The sequence below is a fragment of the Pseudorca crassidens genome, chromosome 4 (assembly GCF_039906515.1).
Source record: "Pseudorca crassidens isolate mPseCra1 chromosome 4, mPseCra1.hap1, whole genome shotgun sequence".
NCBI lineage: Eukaryota > Metazoa > Chordata > Mammalia > Artiodactyla > Delphinidae > Pseudorca > Pseudorca crassidens.
The window spans coordinates 119,364,988-119,390,539 of record NC_090299.1 but is presented as its reverse complement, the minus strand read 5'-3'; the positions used below and the strand labels follow the sequence as shown (position 1 = coordinate 119,390,539).

The following is a 25,552-nucleotide window of genomic DNA, read 5'->3' as shown; positions in this document are numbered from 1 at the left end:
ATTGAGCTGAAGAGTCCAGAAATACAATAACATACTGTGTATGGCTCCCCTCATATGAAGATCAAAACCAGGCCAAACCAGTGCATGGTTTAGCAGCAGGTGGCGGTTATCTTTGGGGAGGAGAGTGGAGGCAGTGATGGAGAGTGGCCAGGAGGGGAAAGGGAGCAGGTACTGTTTAAATGGTAGGCTTTGTAGGTGGTTACAGGGCTGTGTTTGCTTTGTAATCATTCTCAGGTGATGCAAAACGATGGATGTGTGTGTCTTTATGTATGTACGGTCTACACCCATAAATGTTTACTTAAAAATAGAAACTGTTTCTATTCTGTCTCCATAGGTGAGCCAGGGAATCTGCATTTGCAGCAAGCATTTTGGTGACCCCCAGCCAAGGGAAACGGTGATAACAGGGATGTGCAGTAAGAGGAAACTGAGTTCAGACCCTGGTCACTCACTGGCTGTGTGACCACAGACGTGCATCATGGTGGGGTCCCAAGTAGCCTTCCTTCCAGCCCCACCTCCAAACTGCACAATGTCCCCTGTCCTCTGCCTTGTCCCAGTGACCCTAGGTGTGGCCAGTGTGGAGTGGACTCTGGAACAAGACTCTGGGTTTGAGTTTGGGCTCTGCCAGTTATCAGCTGTAAGCTTGGGAGCACGGGTGAGCTCACCCCGCTGTGCCTCGATTTCATGCTCTGTGAAGTGAGTTGGTGGTAGAACCTACCTCCTCGGGTACTTGAGACTCAAACAAGAAGTGAGAAGACAGAAAGTGCTGTGTCAGTGACTCTTGTCATGAGGACGATTATAATTGCACCTGAAGCAGGTAAATGTCAGTCTATGCTCTGAATCTCAGATGTGAAGAGCGTGGTTCCTGTGAGAGTGGATCTGACACTGGCTCTGCCACTTACCAGCTGTGCTCCTACAGTGCACCAGGCCCATGTTCACACAGTTGTGCTCAGGCCAGGAGTGTGAACACCAGTTTGCCTTACTGGTGGCTGTAATGGTTTCCAACTCTGGTGAGAGAAAGAGCTCTCTCATGATTGAGGGGCTCAGGACACTCCTTGTCATCCCCTCTGTAGTCAGGATGGAGGGGTGACTGGATCTGATCCTGGCTTGTGCATTTTTAAATAAATTTGTCTATGGAAGTCTCACATACATCAAAAAAGTGTAGAATTCATTAGCGTACAGCTTGATGTATTGTCACAAAGAGAAAGCAGGTCTGAAATAAGAAGCCAGGTATTAAAAAACAGGCATTGCCAACAATCTCCCCTCACAAGCCCCCAGTCTGGGGTCAGGATACTTATCCTAATAACGGTAAAGGAGATGAGTTTTTAAAGCAGAGGTGTAATGAGATCAATTTTTTTTTGAAAAGTGCATTCCAGAGAACAGAATGATGACAGGGACTGAAGAGGACCCAGCAAATGGGCCATTTAGGATAATAGAGAAGTGGCCCTGGTGAGAGCTGCTGCCACCCTGATTTGGGAGAGAGAAATGGAGTTGAGGAAAAGTGGTGTGGGCCATTGGGTGTGGAGATATTATTCACTGAAATAGGTAATCCCGTGATTACCTACCTCCTAAGAGGCTAGGAGGGGTAATTAATTCAATGTAAGACAGAGTGAAGTGTTGGCAATTGGGGAAGAGGCATCTAGAAATGGCCAAATGACATTTGGACACAAGACTTTCAGGTAGATCCACCTGAACTACACCTAGAGATTGAGGAACCTTTAGGACACAGCTGGTAACTGTGGCCTCCCCAGTGAGGGGGAGCACATAGAAAGTGTTTGTAAATCAGTTTTAAATTTCAGCATGTGTCAGAATCACTCAGAGATCTTACTGACACATGCATAACTCAGAAAATGTGGGTTTGGTCCCAGACTACTCCAAGAACAGGACTATCACAAAATAGTGAGTCATGTAAGTGTTTTGGTTTCCCAATGTGTATCAAAAGTATGTTTACACTGTACTGTAGTCTATCATGTGTGCAATAGCATTTTGTCTGAAAAACAATGTAATGCCTTAATTAAAAAAATTTTTATTGCCATGCTAACAACCATCATATGAACCTTCAGTGGGTGATAGTAGTAACTTCAAAGATCACTCATCACAGATGACCATTCAAATATAATAATGATGAAAAACTGACATATTGTGAGAATTACCAAAATGTGGCACAGAGGCATGAAGTGAGCAAACGCTGCTGGAAAGATGGCACCAACAGCCCTGCTCGATGCAGGGTACCACCATCCCTCCATTTGTAAATAAGTCACAGGGTGATGAAAGGAGGAAGGCCTGTACACAGACTGCTGAGCCACCCCTGCATGTTCTGACACAGTAGATCCCAGGTGGGACCCAGGAAGCTGCATTTTTAACCATCTCCCAGGTGATGCTGATGATGTTGGTCTGGGAACCACACATTCAGAACAACTAGAGGGCGCTGCGAAGGGACCACATACAGCCTTCTGGATTCTCTAGGTACCTCGTTTGCCACTTCTTCCAGTCACTAGATTTTTACCAAAGAAATGAATCAATAGCACATGTTTTTCAAAAATAAACAAAAGAGACCTAATGGAGCTTAAAAGCTTTTGCAAAACAAAGGGAACTACAAACAAGATGAAAAGACAACCCTCAGAATGGGAAAAAAATATTTGCAAATGAATCAACAGACAAAAGATTAATCTCCAAAATATATAAACAGCTCATGCAGCTCAATAGTAAAAAACAAACAACTCAATCAAAAAATGGGCAGAAGACCTAAATAGACATTTCTCCGAAGAAGACATACAGATGGCCAAGAAGCACATGAAAATCTGCTCAACATCACTAATCATTAGAGAAATGCAAATCAAAACTACAATGAGGTATCACCTCACACCAGTTAGAATGGGCATCATCAGAAAATCTACAAACAACAAATGCTGGAGAGGGTGTGGAGAAAAGGGAACCCTCTTGCACTGTTGGTGGGAATGTAAATTGATACAGCCACTATGGGGAACAGTATGAAGATTCCCTAAAAAACTAAAAATCGAATTACCATATGACCCAGCAATCCCACTACTGGGCATATACCCAGAGAAAACCATAATTCAAAAAGACCCATACACCCAAGTGCTCACTGGAGCACTATTTACAGTAGCCAGGTCATGGAAGCAACCTAAATGCCCATCGACAGATGGATGGATAAAGAAGATGTGATACATATATACAATGGAATATTACTCAGCCATAAAAAGGAACGAAATTGGGTCATTTGTAGAGACGTGGATGAATCTAGTGACTGTCATACAGAGTGAAGTAAGTCAGAAAGAGAAAAACAAATATCATATATTAAGGCATATATGTGGAATCTAGAAAAATGGTACAGGTGAAGCAGTCTGCAGGGCAGAAATTGAGACACAGATGTAGAGAACAAACGTATGGACAACAAGGGGGGAAGCAGCGGGGGGTGGGGGTGGGGGTGGGGGTGTGATGAATTGGGAGATTGGGACTGACATGTATACACTGATGCGTATAAAATGTATGACTAATAAGAACCTGCTGTATAAAAAAATAAATTAAATAAAATTCAAAAAAATTCAAAAAAAAGAAAAGCAAGATGTGGAAAAGTGTGAATAATACAACCCTGTTTCTATAAAACTAACAACAATAAAAATATTTCATATACATGTAAAAAAAAAAATCCATTGGATTTGGCAATTAGTGGATTAACAACGTCATTCTGAAAGTGGTCTTGATAGAGCCAGATGAAGGTGACGTGTCCATGAAGGAGAGTGGCTATTAATCAATGTGATATTGACTATAGATATCAACATTATGATTTTTTTTAAAGTATAAAAAATAGTACATGTTTTTGACAAAATTCAATTAACAATCAAGTTAAGAAGAAAAACGGGAATTTCATTTGAGCCAAACTGAGAATTATAACCTGGGTTCTAAACTTTAATATTTTGAAATAATGATAGATTCAAGGAACTTTTAAAGATAGTACAGAGGGGTCCCATGGACCCACTGTCTACGTTCCCATGTTTCTTAACAATATTATATGAAAACCAAGAATTTGATATTGGTCAAATGAGTACATACAGTTCTGTGACACTTATGACATGCAGATTCATGTAGCCACCACCAAATAGAGAACTATTCCATCCCTATGAAGTCTTATAGTCACAGCCATCACACTCCCACATCATACCAAAACCATGACACCTGTTTTTGGTAAAGTAGTATTTCAGAGTAACATTAAAAGTTCATGACCCCTCATCTATAAGTATTTCATTATGTATTTCCTAAGAACAGAATACTTTCTTATGTAGCTAAAGTGTAATTTTAGAATTCAAGATGGTTAACTATGATATTACTCTTGTCCAATAAATAGTGCGTATTCAAAATTTCCCTTTTGTCCCATACTATCCACTTTACAGCAGTTTTCCTGCCTATCTAGAATCAAAGCTTAAGATCATGAATTTCTCTTAGTTGTTTCTTTAGTCTCTTTTAATGTAAAACACTCCCCCATAATTTCTTTTTCAGTGTCATTCTTGTTTATGCAGTGTTTAAGACCATTGAATGTTCCATGGTTTCAATTTTGGTGATTATTTCCCTGTGATTAGATTTGGGTAATGGTGTGGGGGGCAGAACTGTTCCATATGTGCTGTTTTTCTTCCCATCGCAGGCCATCAATTTATCCATTCATTGGTCAGGAGGTGTTCTCTAGTCTCTACATTGTAAAGCACTTATTTTGTCTCTCTACACATGAACTATAATTCTCAGAGTGATATTTTGAGATTGTGTGAATATATTATTTCCCATGAAATTTTACCTTACAGTGTTTGCAGTCATTGATGATTCTTGCCTGAAATAATTATTATATTGTGATTGCCAGTCTAGGAAATTTTGAAATTAAAAGCTTTTCTCCCCAGTGGAGAGATTACTTGCTTGAACCTGTGGTTAGTTACTTGTAGAAGAAAGTCATTAATGTTAAATCTGGGTGGGCTAATTTGTGATAGAGCTACAAGCAGTGAATCTCCCTTGCCCTTGAAGTTGAGGTAGGTACAGGGGACTGAACATGACTTCGGTGGCTGTCATCAGTATGGCAGTCCAGTGAAACATAAAACTGTTCAATCTGCTATCGCTGGGGGAGGATATCCACTTCTCACTGGGTCTTGAGCTTGAGCAGGCCTTGCCAGAGGGAGCATTCTTATCCACCACTTCTGTTCTCAACTCAGTGGAGTTCGTGACTGCCTTGGTACAGCCACAAGAGGTGTCTAGCTACCCCCATCTGTGTGGATAACTGGAAAGATCCAGTAACCATCAACTGTGGGCACAACTTCTGTCACTCATGCATCAACATGGCTTGGAAGGACCTAGGTGATACCTTCCCCAGCTCAGTCATTTGACTGAAATTGCTAATTTACTCCAGATCAGAAGGAGCACGTGGAAGGGGCAGAAAGAGAGTTCTGTGTGTGAGAAGCACAATCAGTTTCTGACCCTTTTTATGGAAGGATCTAGAGGTTTTATGTACACAGTGCAGTTTCTTCATTCAACAATGGAAACACTACATTTGCCCCATTAAGAAAGCTGCCTCTTATCACAAGAAAATTCTACAGTGTACCGTTGAGCCCTTGAAGAGTGATATGGAACAAGTTGAAAAAGTGATAACTCTGCAAGCCAGCCAATCAGTTGAACAGAGGAAGCAGGTTAAATATAGGAGAGAAGAAATAAATTCTGAATGTGAGCAAATTTAGACTGTTTCTACAGAATCAGCAAGAGGATATTCCCAAGCAGATGGAAGATGAAGAGATGGACATTTTAACAAAACTCTATGAAAATTTTGTAACATTTACAGATCATGCTTCCACATTGAAACATCTGCTGAGGGAGGTAGTGGGTAAGTGTGTGCAGTCAGAACTGGAATTACTGAGACAGGTTAAGAGTATCCAGTGCAAGTATCAAATCCTGAAATGCTCTGAGCATTTTCATTCCAATTAAACAAGTATGGATTTAACCTTCCTCTACAATATTCTGGCATTGATAGAATTACCAAGCCATTTCTAGTAGATGTGATTTTAGACCTTGAAACAGCACATCCTCAACTTATTGTCTCCGAGGATGGAAAAATTGTGCAATATGGAAAGAGAAAGCCAAACTTTTTATTACCCAAGTAGATTTTATCTCTGTCCTGCTGTCCCATGTTGTAATAGATTTCATTCTGGCAGACATTACTGCGAGATAGAAGCGGGAAAAAAGACTGTGCCGAGATTATTTTCCTAGGAACTGGCGAAATCACCCAGTAGTTGAGGGTCCCATCTAGGCAGATGGGTGGTATGTTTAGAGAACTTATGTTGTGTCAAGTCCTAAGAGAAACCATCCTGTCCATGGTAGAACCCAGTAAGATTGGTATTTTTCTGAACTATGTGTTGGGTGAGGTTTCCTTCTACAATTAGAATGATAGATTTTTTCCCTATACTTTTTTTTTTAATCTTTATTGGAGTATAATTGCTTTCCAATGTTGTGTTAGTTTCTGCTGTATAACAAAGTGAATCAGCTATATGTATACATATATCCCCATATCTCCTCCCTCTTGCATCTCCCTCCCACCCTCCCTATCCCACCCCTCTAGGTGGCCACAAAGCACCAAGCTGATCTCCCTGTGCGATGCGGCTGCTTCCCACTAGCTATCTATTTTACATTTGGCAGTGTGTATATGTCCATGCCACTCTCTCACTTCATCCCAGCTTACCCTTCCCCCTCCCTGTGTCCTCAAGTCCATTCTCTATGTCTGCGTCTTTATTCCTGTCCTGCCCCTAGGTTGTTCAGAACAGTTTTTCCCCTTTTTTTTAGATTCCATATATATGTGTTAGCATATGCTATTTCTTTTTCTCTTTCTGACGTACTTCACTCTGTATGACAGACTCTAGGTCCATCCACCTCACTACAAATAACTCAATTTCGTTTCTTTTTATGGCTGAGTAATATTCCGCTATATATATGGGCCACATCTTCTTTATCCATTCATCTGTCAATGAACATTTAGGGTGCTTCCATTTCGTGGCTATTGTAAATAGTGCTGCAATGAACATTGTGGTACATGACTCTTTTTGAATTATGGTTGAAAAAGTACTTTAAATATCAATGGACTAAAAGGTCTGATCAAAAGACATACAGTGGCAGATTGGAAAATAAAACAAGAATCTACAACATGCTGTCTACAAGAGACCTACTTTAGGGCAAAAGACACACATATTTTGGAAGTGAGGGGATGGAAAAAATATTTCATCCAAATGGAAATTACAAGAAAGTAGTGGTATCAATACACATGCCAGACAAAATAGACTTTAAAACAAAAGCCAGAAATATAGATGAAGTAGGACTCTATATAATGGTAAAAGAGTCAATACCTTAAGAGGCTATCAAACTCTATAAATATATGCACCCTGTATAGGAGCACCTAAATACATAAAACAAACACTAACAGACAGAGAAGGAGAAATTGACAGGAATATGGTAAGAGTCAGAGACTTTAACAGTCCAATGACACCAATGGACACATCTTCCAGGCAGAAAATCAATATGGCAACAGAAATCCTAAATGACACAATAAGACAGCTAGACTTAATTGATACATACAGGATGCCACATCCGAAGAAAACCCAGAATACACATTATTTCAAATGCATATGGAATATTCTCTAGGATAGACCACAGTCTAGGACACAAAACAAAGCCTTAACAAATTTAAGAGGGTAGAAATTATTTCAAGCATCTTTTCTGACCTCAGTGGCATGAAATTAGAAATCAACCACAGAAAGAGAAATGAGAAAAAAATGAATACATGGGGACTAAACAACAGGCAACTAAAAAGCTATTGGGTCAACTATGAAATCAAATAGAAAATTAAAAAATACCTTGAGCCAAACAGCAATGGAAACATAACCATATAAATGCTATGGGAAGCAGCAAAATCAGTTCTAAGCAGGAAGTCTATAGCCATACAGAACTTCCTCAAAAAACAAGAAGCACTCCACATGAACAACCTAACCTACCACCTGTAAGAATTAGAGAAAGGACAAACAAAACTGAAAGTCAGAAAAAGGAAGGAAATAATAAAGATGAGAGATGAAATAAATAAAATAGAGATTAATAAAAACAATATAGAAAATTAATAAAACCAAGAGCTGCTTTTTTGGAAGGATAAACACAATTGACAAACCTCTGGCTAGGTTCACCAAGAAGAAAAGAGACAGGATCCATTAAACAAAATAAGCAACGAAAGAGAAGAAATAATAACGGATATTGCAGAAATAAAAAATACCATAAGAAAATATTATGAACAGTTATATGTCAATAAAATGGACAACCTAGAAGAAATCGGCCAGTTTTTAGAAAATACAGCATGGCAAAATGAATCAAGAAGAAACAGATAATTTGAACAGACAGATCACTAGAAATAAAATAAAATTTATAGGAAAAAGAAACTCCCTGCAAACAAAAGTCCAGGACCAGATGGCTTCACTGGGGAAATGTATCAAGTCTACAAAGAATAATTTATACCGATCCTTCACAAACTCTGTAAAAATACTGAAAAGGAGGCAACACTCTCAAAGACATTTTATAAAGCCACCAGCACCCTGATACCAAAAGGAGACAAAGATACCCCCCAAAAATACAATTATAGGTGAATATCTTAGATGAATACAGATGCCAGAATTCTCAACAAAATATTAGCAAACCAAATCCAAGAGCACATAAAAAAGATTATACCAGCAAGCCCACCCCTGGGCATATATTAGGAGAAAACCATAATTTGAAAAGATACATGCACCCCAATGTTCATTACAGCACTGTTTACAATAACCAGGACATGGAAGCAACCTAAATGTCCATCAACAGAGGAATGGATAAAGAGGATGTGGTACATATATATAATGGAATATTACTCAGCCATAAAAAAGAACAAAATAAAGCCATTTGCAGCAACATGGATTGACCTAAAGATTGACATGATGAGAGAAAGACAAATATCATATGATATTTTTTTTTGCTTTTTGTGCATATTCCACTTATATGTGGAATCTAAAAAAAGTGTACAAATGAACTTATCTACAAAACAGAAGTAGAGATACAGATATAGAAAACAAACTTATGGTTTCCAGGGGCTACGGGGGGAGGGATAAATTGGGAGAATGGGATTGACATATACATGCTACCGTATATAAAATAGATAACTAATAAAGACCTACTGTATAGCGCAGGGAACTCTACTCAATGCTTTGTAATGGCCTATATGGGAAAAGAATCTAGGAAATAGTGGGTGTGTGTGTATGTATAACTGATTCACTTTGCTGTATACCTGAATCTAATACAGCACTGTAAATCAACTATAATCCAATAAAAATTTTAAAAAAGAAAGATCATTCAAGATGACCAAGTAGAATTCATCCTAAGTTCACAAGGATGGTTTAACATACACAAATCAATCAATGTGATAAACCACATCAACAAAAGATAAAAACCACCTGACCATCTCAATAGATGCCGAAAAAACATTTAATAAATTTAACATCCCTGCATGACAAAAACTCTCACCAAAGTGGGTATAGAGGGGATATATATCAACATAATTTAAACCATTTATGACCAACGACCAACATAATACTCAACAGTGAAAAGCTGAAAGATTGCTTGCTAAATTCTGGAAAAAGACAAGGATGCTCAATCTCATCACCTCTATTCAACAGAGTATTGGACCTCCTAGTCATAGCATTCAGACAAGAAAAATAAATAAAATGTATGCAAATTGGAAGGAAAGAGGTAATATTGTCAGTATATGCCATTATCATGATATTCTATATAGAAAATCCTAAAGACTCCATGCAAAAACTATTAGAACTGTTAAATGAATTGAGCAAGGTAGCAAGATACAAGATTAACATACAGAAATTTGTTGAATTTCTTTACATTAACAGTGAAATATCAAAAAGAGAAAGTTAAAAAAAAATCACATTGAGGGCTTCCCTGGTGGCACAGTGGTTAAGAGTCCGCCTGCCGATGCAGGGGACACGAGCTCTTGCCCCGGTCCGGGAAGATCCCACCTACCGCGGAGCGGCTAGGCCCGTGAGCCACGGCCGCTGAGCCTGTGCGTCCAGAGCCTGTGCTCTGCAACGGGAGAGGCCACAACAGTGAGAGGCCTGCGTACCAAAACAAAAAAAAATCACATTGAAAAAAAAAAGAAACCCCTCAGAATAAACCTAAGCAAGGAGGTGAAATACTTACATGCTGAGAAGTATAAAACACTGATAAAGGAAATTGAAGATGATTCAAGGAAATAGAAAGATATCCCATGCTCTTGGAAGAATTAATATAGTTAAAATGGTCATACTTCCCAAAGCAATCTACAGATTTAATGTGATCCTTATCAAATGACCCATGACATTTTTCACAGAGCAAGAACAAAGAATCCTAAAATTTATATGGGACCTCAAAAGGCCCAGAATTACCAAGCAAGTCTTAAAAAAAAAGAAGAAAAGTACCCTACAAATTTCAGAGGACTACTACAAAGCTTTAGGAATCAAAACAGCATAGTATTGACACAAAAACAGACATATGGATCAATGGAACAGAATACAGGGCCCAGAAATAAACCCACACACCTACAGTCCATTAATTTTAAAAAGTAGGCAAGAATATACAATGGAGAAAAGACTGTCCCTTCAGCAAGTGATGTTGGGAAAGGTGGACCACTGTATGTAAATCAATAAAGTTTGAACACTCCCTCACACCATACACAAAAATAAAATTTCTTAAAGACATAGATATAAGACATGACAGCAGAAAACTCCTAGAACAGGGCAAAACATCCTCTGACAGAAATCACTGCAATGTTTTCTTAGATCAGCCTCCCAAGGCAAAAAAAAAAAAGCAAAAATAAACAAATGGGACCTAATCAAACTTACATGCTTCTGCACAGAAAAGAAAACCATAAATAAAATGAAAAGACAACCTATGGACTGGGAGAAAATATTTGCAAATGATGCAACCAACAAGGGCTTAATTTCCAAAATATACAAAGAGTTCAAACAACTCAACATGGACAAAATAAACAACCCAATCAAAAAATGTGCAGAGGACTTAAATAGACATTTTTCCAAAGAAGACATCCAGATGGCCAACGAGCACATGAAAAGATGCCCAATGTGGCTAATTATTGGAGAAAAGCAATCAAAACATCAATGAGGTATCACCTCCCACTGGTCAGAATGGCCATCATCAAAAAGTCTACAAATAATAGATGCTGGAGAGAGTGTGGAGAAAAGGGAACCCTTCTACACTGTTCATGGGAACGTAAATTGGTTCAGCCACAATGGAAAACAGTATGGAGGTTGCTTAGAAAGTATAGCATTACCATATGAACCAGCAATCCCAATCCTGGGCATATATCTGGAAAAGAGGAAAACTCTAATTCGAACAGATATGTGCACCACAATGTTCATAGCAGCACTACTTACAATAGCAAAGACATGGAAGCAACCTAAATGTCCATCAACAGAAGAATGGATAAAGAAGATGTGGTACATATATACAATGGAATATTACTCCATAGAAAAGAATAAAATAGAAAGAATATTATAGAATTAAATAGCCATAGAAAAGAATAAAATAATGCCATCTGCAGCAACATGGATGGGCCTAGAGATTGTCATGCTGAGTGAAGTAAGTAAGATGGAGAAAGGCAAATATCATATGATGTCACTTACATGTGAAATCTAAAATATAGTAAAAATGAACTTATATACAAAAGAGAAACCGACTCACAGAAATAGAAAACTCATGGTTACCAAACAGGAGAGGAGGGAGGGATAAATTAGGAGTGTGGGAGTAACAGTTACATCCCACCCTACATAAAATAAATAAACAAAAGGATTTACTCTATAGTACAGTATATATACATACATACACTACTGAATCAGTTCGCTTTACATCTGAAACTAATACAATACTGTGAATCAACTATACTTCAAAAAAGACAAATTAGATATTTTGTGATAGAATTTTCTGGAAGAATCAATAGTGTGAAGTGGTTTTTTTCCTTTCTTTTGTTTTGTTTTTGGTAAATATTACATTTTCAAGGAATTTGTAATAGATTTCCAAACTTTTCACAGGAGAAATGGGGAATTGCAAGTTCAGCATTATAATTTTAGAAAACATAGGCTGAAACATCCTGCATTATGGTAGTTGAAAAATAAAAATGAATATACCCTGCCTGTGGGGATCAGAATATCTGAAAAATAAACTTGGATTATACAGTATCCTAAGGACCATTATGGTCAACCCAGTGAGGCAAAACTCAAGCCACACAAAATTTGATTCTGCTGTCAAAACTGCTAACGCCACAAACACACCAAGAGGGTGTAAAATGGTTTATTTGCACTCACTGAAGCTTCATGTGGAGTCAGGGAAGCCACCGGTCCAAAAATGGCTTGAGAGAAGGGGAAAAAGCCACTAGCTTGGAGGTTTTTGCTGGTTTGGAAGAGCTCCTCTGCAGGCAGGGCCTTCCTGGGTTAGAACCACCCTAAGCCTAGTCAAGGTCAAGCTGCCCTGACCATTTGCCCAGATATGGGGCAGAGGTGAAGCCAGAGGGGGAGGATTAAAAAGACATCAGCAGGGCTTCCCTGGTGGCGCAGTGGTTGGGAGTCCGCCTGCCGATGCAGGGGGCGCGGGTTCGTGCCCCGGTCTGGGAGGATCCCACGTGCCGCGAAGTGGCTGGGTCCGTGAGCCGTGGCCGCTGGGCCTGCACGTCCGGGGCCTGTGCTCCGCAGTGGGAGGGGCCGCAGCGGTGAGAAGCCCGCGTACCGCAAAAAAAAAAAAAAAAAAAAGACATCAGCAGTCAGACATCAAAGATGGACTCAGACTCTTTATTGCAAGGACTTTCCCTGAACACAGGAAGAAAGTAGAACACACAGAATGTCTTCCAAGGGGGCTCAGCACTCATCTTCAACTAGACTTATTGTAAGGGATTTGGAAGAAGGTCCAATAGAGAAATAGGGCATAAGTCTTTCTGTAAATATGTCACTGAATGTATATAAATGAGATCTATCATTCAAATTGTAAAAAGAAACTTCCCCCAACTCATAGTCCAGAAAAACACCAAACCAACAGGTGTATCCTGAATTCCGTATGCCATGAGTAGTACCCCAGAGCTGAATTCGCCAGCAGCCATTGCTTGGGGATGGTGATGATGGAGCATTTCTGGGGAAAGTTTCTTTACACATACCTAAGGACCATTCACCCAGGCCTTTTTCTTTTACCTGCCAAAAATGCCTGCCAGCGTCAAATCCCTCAGAACTCAGGACTTCTAGGTGAGAAGTAAATGCCTCGGGATTAAGAACACAGTTTGGTTCCATCCCTCGAAATGTTGCCATTTTCCTGTCCTGTGAGATGATGAGACTGTGGTGAGCAGTTTCAGGATTAAATGTCAAGTCTACGTGAAATGTGCCGATCATTTTGTGGAGGCCAAAATATTGTTGGGGGAGAGTGAAAACCTCCTCCTTTAAATCATAAGAAAAGCCTGCTGGACTCTCTAAGTTTTCATATGTGCTATGGATCCTTTCAATGTCTATCAGTAAATCCAGGTCAGGCTGCAAACACTTCTCAGTTATTTCATCAAGCAGACTTTGCAACGTGGGTCCGTGGTTTGATATTTGGTTTTTTTCTTCAATTATTTTATCTTGAACACGCTTCTCTTCATTTAGTAACCTAACATGAACTAGATCGTGCTCCATTCCCAAGAAATGCTTAAAGTGTACAACTTCAGAGTACAATTAATTCCTTTGATTCTCCACCTCCCACATCAAGTCAGATGATTTGGAGATTTGCATCTCTAATGCCTTTTCAAGCATCTTCAAGCTGCTTTGTCAGGGGCTCAATGTGGGCTTTGATCCTCCTCCTGGGAGAGGGTGCAGCCTGCTCCATGGGTGCCAGGGGGTGACCACGGTGGTCAGAGGAGACCCTGCACTGGGGACACAGCAGCTCCGGGTCCTTCTCACAGAAGAGGCTCAGAACATGCCTGTGCTTCTCACACGGGGGTTTGTCTTTCTGCCATTTCCTCATGTCCTCCGTGTTGGGAAGGTTCCTCACACAATCAATCATGAGACATAACTGAGTGTTCTTCCTGATGCCCTTGTCAGGGCAGGGCTGGAGGCAGACAGGACAGGGGAAGATGTCGTGGAGACCCTTCCAGCACTGCTGGATGCAGGGGTAACAAGGAGTTGTGCCCAGTCAGTGGTCACTGCATCTCTCAGGTAATCCAGGCAGATGGGGCAGCTGGCCTCTGCTTGGAGCTGTGCCAGGGAAGATGCCAGGGCCATTGTGCAGGGAGGGTTTCTGTCTGAGGAGACTCCCTTCAGAGAAACCTGGCTCTCCAGGGATGGGGACAAATGAGAACCACCTGGCCCTTCAGCCTTCTCTCGGCTCCTTCACGGCTGCCAGTAGGTTTGCCAGGATCTGCAGGGAGCTGTGGCCACTCAGGCCTATTTCTACCTCTTCCCTTCAACCCTACAGCAGCTGCCAGGAGGACTGAGAGCCCCAGTCAGTCTCTGCTTCCTTTGGCACTTCTGTCCCTTTTACTTAATGGGCTGAAATCAAGCTTGCTAGGTGGTCCTCTTCTTCACAGAGAGCCACTGCTCCCAGTAGTGACGAAAATCAACAGCACAGGGACACAATCGGCAAAATCCAGGTGTGGGCAACTCTATGGCACAACTCACCAGGCTCCTTCAAGAAAATAGTAACAAGAGGGAAAAGAATGTATATTACAGAAATAAAGAGCATGTATATAATCAACAATATTTGACAAGGCTTTTTTTCTTAATTGAAATACATACATCCAAACAAAAAGACAATTGTAGTCAGTTGGGACTGTGGACATGTGATAATTTTTTAAAGGTTATTAATGAAAAGACATCCTATACTTGAAAGACACAGAGTACACTATTTACATTGAAAACTCTATGATATGCAGGATTTGCTTCCCAGTGATGAGGAGCAGGGTTGGCTGGGGGCATCACTCACTGGATGTGTACGTGGGATGTTGTGGGCTGAACTGTGTGCCCCCCATGGTCCATAAGTTGAAGCTTAACTCCCAGTACATCAGAATGGGACCCTATATGGTAATAAAGTCTGTAATGTGCTGATTAAGGTAAAATGAGGCTGCTGGGGAGAGGCCCTTATGCAACATTGACAGATGTCCTTAGAAGGGGAAAAGACATCAGGGATGGGCACCCACAGAGGAAAGGCCATGTGAGGTCACAGCCAGGAGGAGGCCACCTGGGAGAGAGGCCTCAGGAGAAAGTGAACCTGCCAGGACTTTGATATTCAACTTCCAGCCTCCAGAACTGGGAAAATGAGTTTCTGTTGTTGAAGTCACTCCAACAGTGTGTGGTGTTTTGTTTTGTCAACACTTGGAAAGGATACATTGGGTTTGTTCTACTATTTTCCCATTAAATTACAAGCATAACTTGTTCTATGTAAAAACTCTTTTCACAAGGCTGACCAGTGTTCTCAGTGTGCTCCTGCCCCAGCCAGACCAGCCAGCTTTTCTCTTCTTTCTTTGAGCCACAACTCTCCCTCATCCTCCATCCTAAAATGTCCACACCCCTTCAGTCTCTGTATCCAAGGGGAAAGTTAGAGATTACAGCAGACTCAGAAGACGTACCAACCTGGGAATGTAATTTGGTGTAGCCAATATACAAAACAGTATGGAGGTTCCTCAAAAAAACTAAAAATAGGGCTTCCCTGGTGGCGCAGTGGTTGAGAGTCCGCCTGCCAATGCAGGGGACACGGGTTCGTGCCCCGGTCCGGGAAGATCCCACATGCCGTGGAGCAGCTGGACCCGAGAGCCATGGCCACTAAGCCTGCGCGTCCGGAGCCTGTGCTCCACAACAGGAGAGGCCACAACAGTGAGAGGCCCGCGTACTGCAAAAAAAAAACAAACTAAAAATAGAATTACCATATGACCTAGCAATCTCACTTCTGGGCATATAGCTGGACAAAACTATAATCCAAAACGACACATGCACCCTTATGTTCATTACAGCACTATTCACAATAGACAAGACATGGAAACAACTTAAATGTCCATCAACAGAGGAACGGATTAAGAAGATATGGTATATATATACAATGGAATTCTACTCAGCCATTAAAAAGAATGAAATAATGCCATTTGCAGTAACATGGATGGAACTAGAGATTATCATACTAAGTCAGAAAGAGAAAGACTAATGCCATATGATACCATTTATATATATAACAGAAGACATGGTACAAATTAACCTATCTATGAAACAGAAACAGACTCACAGACATAGAGAACAGACTTGTGGTTGGAAAAGGGAAGGGGAGGGAGATGGACAGAATGGGAGTTTGGGGTTAGCAGATGCAAACTATTATACATAGGATGGATAAACAACAAGGTCCTACTGTATAACACAGGGAACTGATATAAACCATAATGGAAAAAAAATGTATATGTATATATAATATGAATCACTTTGCTATACAGCAGAAATTAACAAAACATTGTAAATCAACCGTACTTCAATAAAAAAAAAAAAAGATGTACCACCATTACAAGTAATTGACCTGAGCTAGCTGCAAGTTCAAATACATGAAAATAATACTATCATTCTAAGACAGGAAGACACAGACATTTTGGAAAAGGACCTGGGAACAGCCTTGGGCACAACAGGCATTGCAGGTTAAAGAACAAAGTCCCTGGGGCCTGAGTCCCAAAAGAAGAAAAAAAAAAAAAGAAAAAGAAACAGGGCTTAAAAGGTTAACCTTATCTCTGTTACACTAAAACAGATTTCACACAGTTGATTACAATATCAAAGGAAACTGTGTGTATATGTCCTTATGATAGCCAGCAATTATTTATCTTCCATAAAGTAACAACACAGGCACATACATAAAACCTTAACTAGGGAGCCCATATGTTGAGAAGAAAACGGAACAGCTGAGAGCAGGGTGCTTGACACACAGCAGGTCCCAAACCCACACCTGCCCCCCACCCCCAGCCACAGGAGCCCCTGGGACTTGCCCACACCTCCCGCAGGTGAGAGGCAGATGTCAGGTCACATCCACACCCACAGCTGAAGCTTCCTTCCTCCCTATTCTCCTCTGAATCCACAGAATTTTCCACTCTGCCAGCCAGAGAGTCTGTTCCAAATGAATGGAATGAGAACCTCCTGCCCTCTAGGACCTCCCAGACGACCCCAACTTGGCCCTTCTCCACCAGGGTGGGGTCACACAGTGTCCCCTGAGTAGCTTGTTTGTCCCTGCTCAGGCCCACCTGAGACTCTGTCCCCAAGTCCATGCTCGCCTGCTCACGCTTCTCAGTCTTGGCTCTGTGCTGGGGGAGCTGCTCTGTATCCTCAAGGCCTTTGTGGGTATCCTGGCTCCACCCACTGGGACTCTTGGCTTCTTCCCCACAGAGCAGAAGGTCTTCCTCAATCCAGGTCTGGATCCAAGTCTGAAAGCATGAAACAGCCCACCTTCTCTGTTCATTGCTGGGGTCAGAATCTGGCCCCTTGGGCCTCTATAAGCCTGTAGTGAGGTTCCTTCCCTTCATCCCAATGGACAGATTGCAGATGCAATTCGCCTGGGGGGATTACAGGCTGCTGATGACACCTCCCATCTTCCTCTCTGATTGCATCTTCTGTCCAGGGCATGGAAGACACTCTTACCTTAATCCCCTCTCTCTAATCCCATCAATGATCTAGTTTCTGGATCTATGGAAAGTCCTTACTTTTGTTTTTCTCAGGTGAAATTGTTGAACATTCTTGGCCTGTCCCTTCACAGGTTGCTTCAATTCTGTCTACCCCTTAAAGGAGGTGTTTCCAGACTTTGTCCTCTTTCTGTTTTCTAGATTTCCAAAGCCTTTCTCAACCTCTCAGGCCCTAAAGGCAGCAGAGAAGATCTCAGGACCCTGCACAGTCTAAATGGATTTCTTTACCACACATGACCCTCACAACAATAATGGCTCCCAACTGAAAGATGAGAAAATTGAGGGCCAGAGAGGTCATAGAAGGAGAGTGAGATCGCAGCCCAGGTGAGTTCTACTCAGAATCCCAAAGCCTAGACGCCTACTATCCTGCCCTACACAAGGGCAGTGAAGAGCCCTGACACTTCTCTCCCCTGGGCCTGAGCCTAAACGTGCAGGCTGCCCCTGCCCCTGCCCCTGCCTCTGGAAACCTGGGACCATTCCGAATCCCACAGGACCTGCCCCCTCACTACCTCCACAAGCATCCTACACTTTATGCTTTCAGTAGTGAGACAGCTCACAGTTGAGGATGACATTTTCTGGAAAAGTTTAGGGCAGCTTCTTATCCTCTCACCTGAATTCTCCATCATGTGTGGGCTGAGACAAATGTTGTGTTGCTTCCAGTCTGTCCTCCTAGGAGACTCTACCTCCACAAAGAAGGGACTGTTGAATTATATTCTGAGTTGATATCAAAGGAAACATTCAAATACTTCCTGTAACTAATGTAACCCCTCTTTTGATTCATGACTTTTGATATAGAAGGGTGATTTTGTTTTAAATTTATGCTAATTTTTAGTGAAATTTATTTTCTTCACAATATATATTTGATGATTTTTGAATGATAAATTCATGGATCAGTGTGGTTGTATGTTTTCCTATAGAACATTGAACTATAGTGAATATAATTTAATATTTCAGTGATTTAGAAGTGCCCTGAAGATATTTGAATTGCAAGAGCTCTGCATTTTGAAATTTTATCTGTGAGAAACTTTTCAAAGCATACCAATAGTTGTGGTAGTAAACCTATTCTGCTATTCTGGTATGAGAACTGCTATCAATAAAAATGTATTAATATGGTTTTTAAAAAAAGAAGGCACTGTATCTCTCATGTCAGCATTCCATGCATTCAACAGGGCTAGTGTGGGAATTTAATAGAAAGTGATTTTAAATGGTTTGTCAGGAAATATATAGTTTTCCTCACATAAACACTGCACTGTGTATACTGGAAATCAGCTGGAATTCATTATTCATTCAGTACAGTATTTTGCTACTCAACCAGGAAAAATAAAATCAAACACCTAAAATGAAACATAGTGATATTGGTAAATATCTGCCTATCGTAGACAACCAAACGCAAGTGACTTCTGGATCCTGAAGTCCAATATATGTGTGGTCCTGTAAAAACAAATATCAGTCCTGTATTTCAGTAATTTAAATCAATACCCTACTCCAAATGCACTTGAAAGATTCATGTATGATACACATAGATACACAAGCATAGCAGTAAAAGTAGCCATCTAGCAGTCATAGCAACAAAAAGCAACACTTCATATTTTGCCAGGATGCATAAGTATATAAAAAATTTTGTCAAGTGCAGTAGTGTGTGTGCCTGGGTGAGGGAGATTAGGAGTAGGAGGTGAAGATAAAGGGAAAAAGTAAAAATGAAGAGATTACTCTTGCGTAAAGTAATAATGACAGTATACAATGAACTGCAGAAACCCCCAAAACACCTACCAAACAAAAATAAAACAAGCAAGTACATTCAATGAGGATAAATAAATTCCCTGAGTAGCGAAAGCCATGGGAATAATACATTATCCATAGTGAGTGGTAAATTACTTTGTTAACCTAATATCTTTAGAAAATTTTTATTAATTAATCAAATATTGAAGTTTGCATATTTTTAAAAATTCAAATGGTGCAGAAATATATGGGATCAATTTTTCCTCTACCCTCCACATCCTCCACTCCACTAACCCATCTCTTAAAACACAATTTCATCACTCTCTTCAGTGTCAGCTTCTGTTGCCTTTTCATGTATGTTTCTGCCTCATTATTTTTTTGTTTTTATATATTTAGAGACATATGTAACACTTTTCAAGAAATATTCATGTAAAATATGGAAAAAGACAAGGATGCCTACTCTCACCACGTGCATTCAACATAGTATCGGAAGTCCTAGCCACAGCAATCAGATAAGGGAAAGAAATAAAATGTATCCAAATTGGAAGGGTAAGGTAAAATTGTCATCATATACAGATGACATAATCTCTATATAGAAAACCCGAAAGACTCCACGTAAAAAATACTAGAACTGACAATCAAATTCAGCAAGGTAGAAGGGCACAAGGTTAATATACAGAAATTAGTTGCATTTCTTTACACTAACAATGGAATATCAGAAAGGGTAAGTTTAAAAATCCCTTTTAAAATTGCACCAAAAAGAATAAAATACTTAGGAATCAACCTGACCAAGGAGGTGAAAGCCTTATATGCTGAGAACTATAAAGCATTGATAAAGAAAATTGAAGATGATTTGAGGAAATGGAAAAGCGTCCCATGCTCTTGGATTGGAAGAATTTAATATTGTTAAGATGGCCATACTACCCAAAGCAATCTACGGATTTAATGTAATTTCTATCAAAAATGTCGACCCAGGACTTTTTTTTTTTTTTTTTTTTGTGGTACGCAGGCCTCTCATTGTTGTGGCCTCTCCCGTTGCGGAGCACAGGCTCTGGATGTGCAGGCTCAGCGGCCATGGCTCACGGGCCCAGCTGCTCTGCAGCATGTGGGATCCTCCCGGACCGGGGCACGAACCCATGTCCCCTGCATCGGCAGGTGGACTCTCAACCACTGCACCACCAGGGAAGCCCCAACCCAGGACATTTTTCACAGAACTAGAACAAATAATCCAAAAATGTACATACAACCATGAAAGACCCAGAATTGCCAAAGGAATATTGAGGAAAAAGAACAAAGCTGGAGTCATAACCCTTCCAGATTTCAAAGGGATACTACAAAGCTACAGTAATCAAAACAGGGTAGTATTGGAACAAAAAAACATGCATCGATGGAACAGAATAGAGAGCCCAGAAATAAACCCACACCTGAAGTCAATTAATCAAAGGAGGCAAGAGTATATATACAATGAAGAAAAATATGTCTTTTCAGCCAGTGGTGTTGGAAATGCTGGACAGCTGCATGTAAATCAATGAAGTTAGAACACTCCCTCACACCATGCACAAACATAAACTCAAAATGCCTTAAAGGCTTAAATATAAGACATGACCCCATAAAACTCCTAGAAGAGAGCACAGGCAAAACATTCTCTGACATAAATTGTAGCAATGTTTTCTTAGGTCAGTCTCCCAAGGCAGTAGAAATAAAAGCAAAACAAAACAAATGGGACTGAATCAAACTCATATACTTTTGCACAGCAAAGAAACCATTTTTAAAAAAGACAACTTATATAAATATTGAGAGGAAATACTTGCAAACAATGAGACCCACAAGTGCTTAATTCCCAAAATATTCAAACAGCTCATACAACTTAAAAACAAAAACCAAACAACCCAATCAAAAAATGTGTAGAACACCTAAATAGACTTTTCTCCAAAGAAGATATTCAGATGGCCAATAGGCACATGGAAAGATGCTCAACATCCATGATTCTCAGAGAAATGCAAATAAAAACTACAGTGAGGTCTCATCTCACACCAGTGAGAATGGCCATCAATAAAATGTCTACAAATAGTAACTGCTGGAAAGAATGTGGAGAAAAGGGAACCTGCCTACACTGTTGGTGGGAATGTCAATTGGTGCAACCACTATGGAAAACACTATGGAGGTTCCTTAAAAAAAACTAAAAATAGAGTTACCGTATGAACTAGCAATCCCACTCTTGGGGATATATCCAGAGAAAACTCTAATTTGAAAGGATACATGCACCCCAATGTTCATAATAGCACTATTTACAATAGTTAAGACATGGAAGCAACCTAAATGTCCATCAACAGTTGAATGGATAAAGAAGATGTGGTAATATATATGCAATGAAATATTACTCAACTATAAAAAAGACTGAATTATTGCCATTTTTTGCACACATGGATAGACTTAGAAATTACCATATTAAGTGAAGTAAATAAGAAAGAGAAAGACAAATACTGTATGAAATAACTTACATGTGGAATTTTAAAAACTAATACAAATTAACTTATTTACAAAACAGAAAGATTCACAGACATAGAAAACAAACTTATGGAGAGGGGAGCTTCAAGATGGCAGAGGAGTAAGACGTGGAGATCACCTTCCTCCCCACAAATACATCAAAAATACATCTACATGTGGAACAACTCCTACAGAACACCTACTGAATGCTGGCAGAAGAACTCAGACTTCCCAAAAGGCAAGGAACTCCTCACATACCTGGGTAGAGCAAAAGGAAAAAGGAAAAAAAAAGAGAGAGAGAGAGAGAGAGATAAAGGAATCAGGATGGAACCTTTACCTCTGGGAGGGAGCTGTGAAGGAGGAAAATTTTCCACAAACTAGGAATTCCTCTCACTGGTGGGGATGGAAGGGAGCTTCGGAGCCCCAGAGGAAAGTGCAGCAACAGGGGTGCCAACGGAAAGCAGAGAGAATGCTGCACAGAGGATCAGTGCTGACCAGCACTCCCCAGCCTGAGAGGCTTGTCAGCTCACCTTCCAGGGCAGGTGGGGGCTGGGTGCTGAGGCTTGGGCTTTGGAGGTCAAATCCCAGGGAGAGGACTGGGGTTGGCTGCGTGAACACAGCCTGAGGGGGCTAGTGCACCACAACTAGTCAGGAGGGAGTCCAGGAAAAAGCCTGGGCCTGCTGGAGAGGCAAGAGATGATTGTTGCGGGGTGCTTGAGGAGAGGAGCTTACTGCTCCATGCGGTCACAGATGGCAGGGCACCTCCTACATGAGCTCCAGAGGTGGGCACAAGTCGCGGCTGTTATCTTGGACCAGAGAGGTGGGTGATGGCTGCCACTGCAGCCACCAAGTGTCCTGTGCGCAAGCGCAGGTCACTGGCCACACCTTCCTGGGAGACTGCAGTCTGCCACTGCCAAGGGTCCTGCTATCTGAGTCCAACTACCCCAGGAGAATACACAGCATGCCTCGGGACTTGCAACTTTACGCCGGCCTCTGCTGCTTCCCGCACTCCCCACACATCTCAATTGTGACTGCCATATCTCTCCCTCTCCCTGGCCTGCGAGAGGAAATGAGCCTTAATCAGTGCTGCTTTAGCCCCCTTTGCCTGGGTGGGGAAGACACCTGGCCCAGGCAGAGACAGGGCCAAAACCAAAACTGAAACCCAGGGCAGTGTGACCAAAGGAAAATCTCTCCATGCAGCTGCAAAAGCAGCAGATTAAATCCCCACAATCAGCTTGGTAAACCCTGCATCTGTGAAATATATGAATAGACAATGAGTGTTCCCACAATCAAGGCTGTGGACTTTGGGGACAGCTGTAGACTTTGGAGTCAAGTGCATAAAGGAGTAAGGTCAGATCAGAGGCTGAGCAGGCCCCAGAGTGTCCACAGCAGGTCCAGACACCAACCTAGAAGTATTGGAAGATTTCCTGGGGAGGTGAGGATTGGTGGCTCACTGTGCGGGCAAGGGCACTGACAGCTGAGGCCACAGGAAAATACCACTACTATTACTACTATAAATATTTTTTTCCATTTAGTCCTATTGTTGTTTCTTTTTTTATTATTCTTTTAATTTTATGTTTTTATTTACTTTTTCTTTTCTTTTTATGCTTTTATTTTTAATACACTTTTATCTTATTTTTTCCTATTTCCACTGTACTTTTTCATTATATTGTGTTTTTTCCTTTTTTTTTCTAACATTTTTATTGGAGTATAATTGCTTTACAATGGTGTGTTAGTTTCTGCTTTATAACAAAGTGAATCACCTATAGGTATACATGTATCCCCATATCCCCTCTCTCTTGTGTCTCCCTCCCACTCTCCCTATGCCACTCCTCTAGATGGTCACAAAGCACTGAGAGGATCTCCCTGTGCTATGCAGCTGCTTCCCACTAGATATCTATTTTACATCTGGTAGTGTATATATGTCCCTGCCACTCTCTCACTTTGTCCCAGCTTACCCTTCCCCCTCCCCAGATCCTCAAGTCCATTCTGTACTAGGTCTGTGTCTTTATTCCCATCTTGACCCTAGGTTCTTCATGACCTTTTTTTTTTTTTTTTAGATTCCATATATATGTGTTAGCATATGGTATTTGTTTTTCTCTTTCTGACTTCACTCTGTATGACAGACTCTAGGTCCATCCAACTCACTACAAATAAATGAATTTCATTTCTTTTTTATGGCTGAGTAATATTCCATTGTATATACGTGCCACTTCTTCTTTATCCATTCATCTGTTGATAGACACTTAGGTTGCTTCCATGTCCTGGCTATTGTAAATAGAGCTGCAATGAACATTTTGGTACATGATTTTTTTTTGAATTATGCTTTTCTCAGGGTATATGCGCAGTAGTGGGATTGCTCGGTTGTATGGTAGTACTATTTTTAGTTTTTTAAGGAACCTCCATACTGTTCTCCATAATGGCTATAACAATTTACATTCCCACCAACACTGCAAGAGGTTTCCCTTATCTCCACACCCTCTGCAGCATTTATTGTTTCTAGATTTTTTTGATGATGGCCATTCTGACTGGTGTGAGATGATATCTCATTGTAGTTTTGATTTGCATTTCTCTAAAGATTAATGATGTTGAGCATTCTTTCATGTGTTTGCTGGCAATCTGTATATCTTCTTCGGAGAAATGTCTATTTAGGTCTTCTGCCCATTTATGGATTGGATTGTTTGTGTTTTTGATACTGAGCTGCATGAGCAGCTTGTAAATTTTGGAGATTAATCCTTTGTCAGTTGCTTCATTTGCAAATATTTTCTGCCATTCTGAGGGTTGTCTTTTCATCCTGTTTAAGGTTTCCTTTGCTGTGCAAAAGCTTTTAAATTTCATTAGGTCCCATCTGTTTACTTTTGGGGTTTTTTCCATTTCTGTAGGAGGTGAGTCAAAAAGGATCTTGCTGGGCTTCCCTGGTGGCACAGTGGTGAGAGTCCGCCTGCCAATGCAGGGGACACGGGTTCGTGCCCCGGTCCAGGAAGATCCCACATGCCACGGAGCGGCTAAGCCTGTGAGCCATGGCCGCTGAGTCAGTGCGTCTGGAGCCTGTACTCGGCAAAGGCAGAGGCCACAATAGTGAGAGGCCCGCGTACAGCAAAAAGAAAAAACAAAGAAAAAAGGATCTTGCTGTGATTTATGTCATAGAGAGTTCTGCCTATGTTTTCCTCTAAGAGTTTGATAGTGTCTGCCCTTACATTTAGGTCTTTAATCCATTTTGAGTTTACTTTTGTGTATGGTGTTAGGGAGTGTTCTAATTTCATCCTTTTACCTGTAGCTGTCCAATTTTCCCAGCACCACTTATTGAAAAGACTGTCTTATCTCCACTGTATATTCTTGCCTTCTTTATCAAAGATAAGGTGACCATATGTGTGTGGGTTTATCTCTGTGTTTTCTATCATGTTCCATTGATCTATATTTCTGTTTTTGTGCCAGTACCATACTGTCTCGATTGCTGTAGCTTTGTAGTATAGTCTGAAGTCAGGGAGCCTGATTCCTCCAGCTCCGTTTTTTCTCTCAAGATTGCTTTGGCAATTCAGGGTCTTTTGTGTTTCCATACAAATTGTGAAATTTTTCGTTCTA

General features: G+C 40.8%; 1 pseudogene; it reads left to right on the top strand.

Annotated features, from left to right (window-relative positions):
• The first annotated feature begins 5,050 nt into the window (after positions 1 to 5,050).
• The window catches only part of LOC137223034 (tripartite motif-containing protein 60-like), a 52,979-nt pseudogene continuing 32,477 nt past the window's right edge, over positions 5,051 to 25,552 (top strand).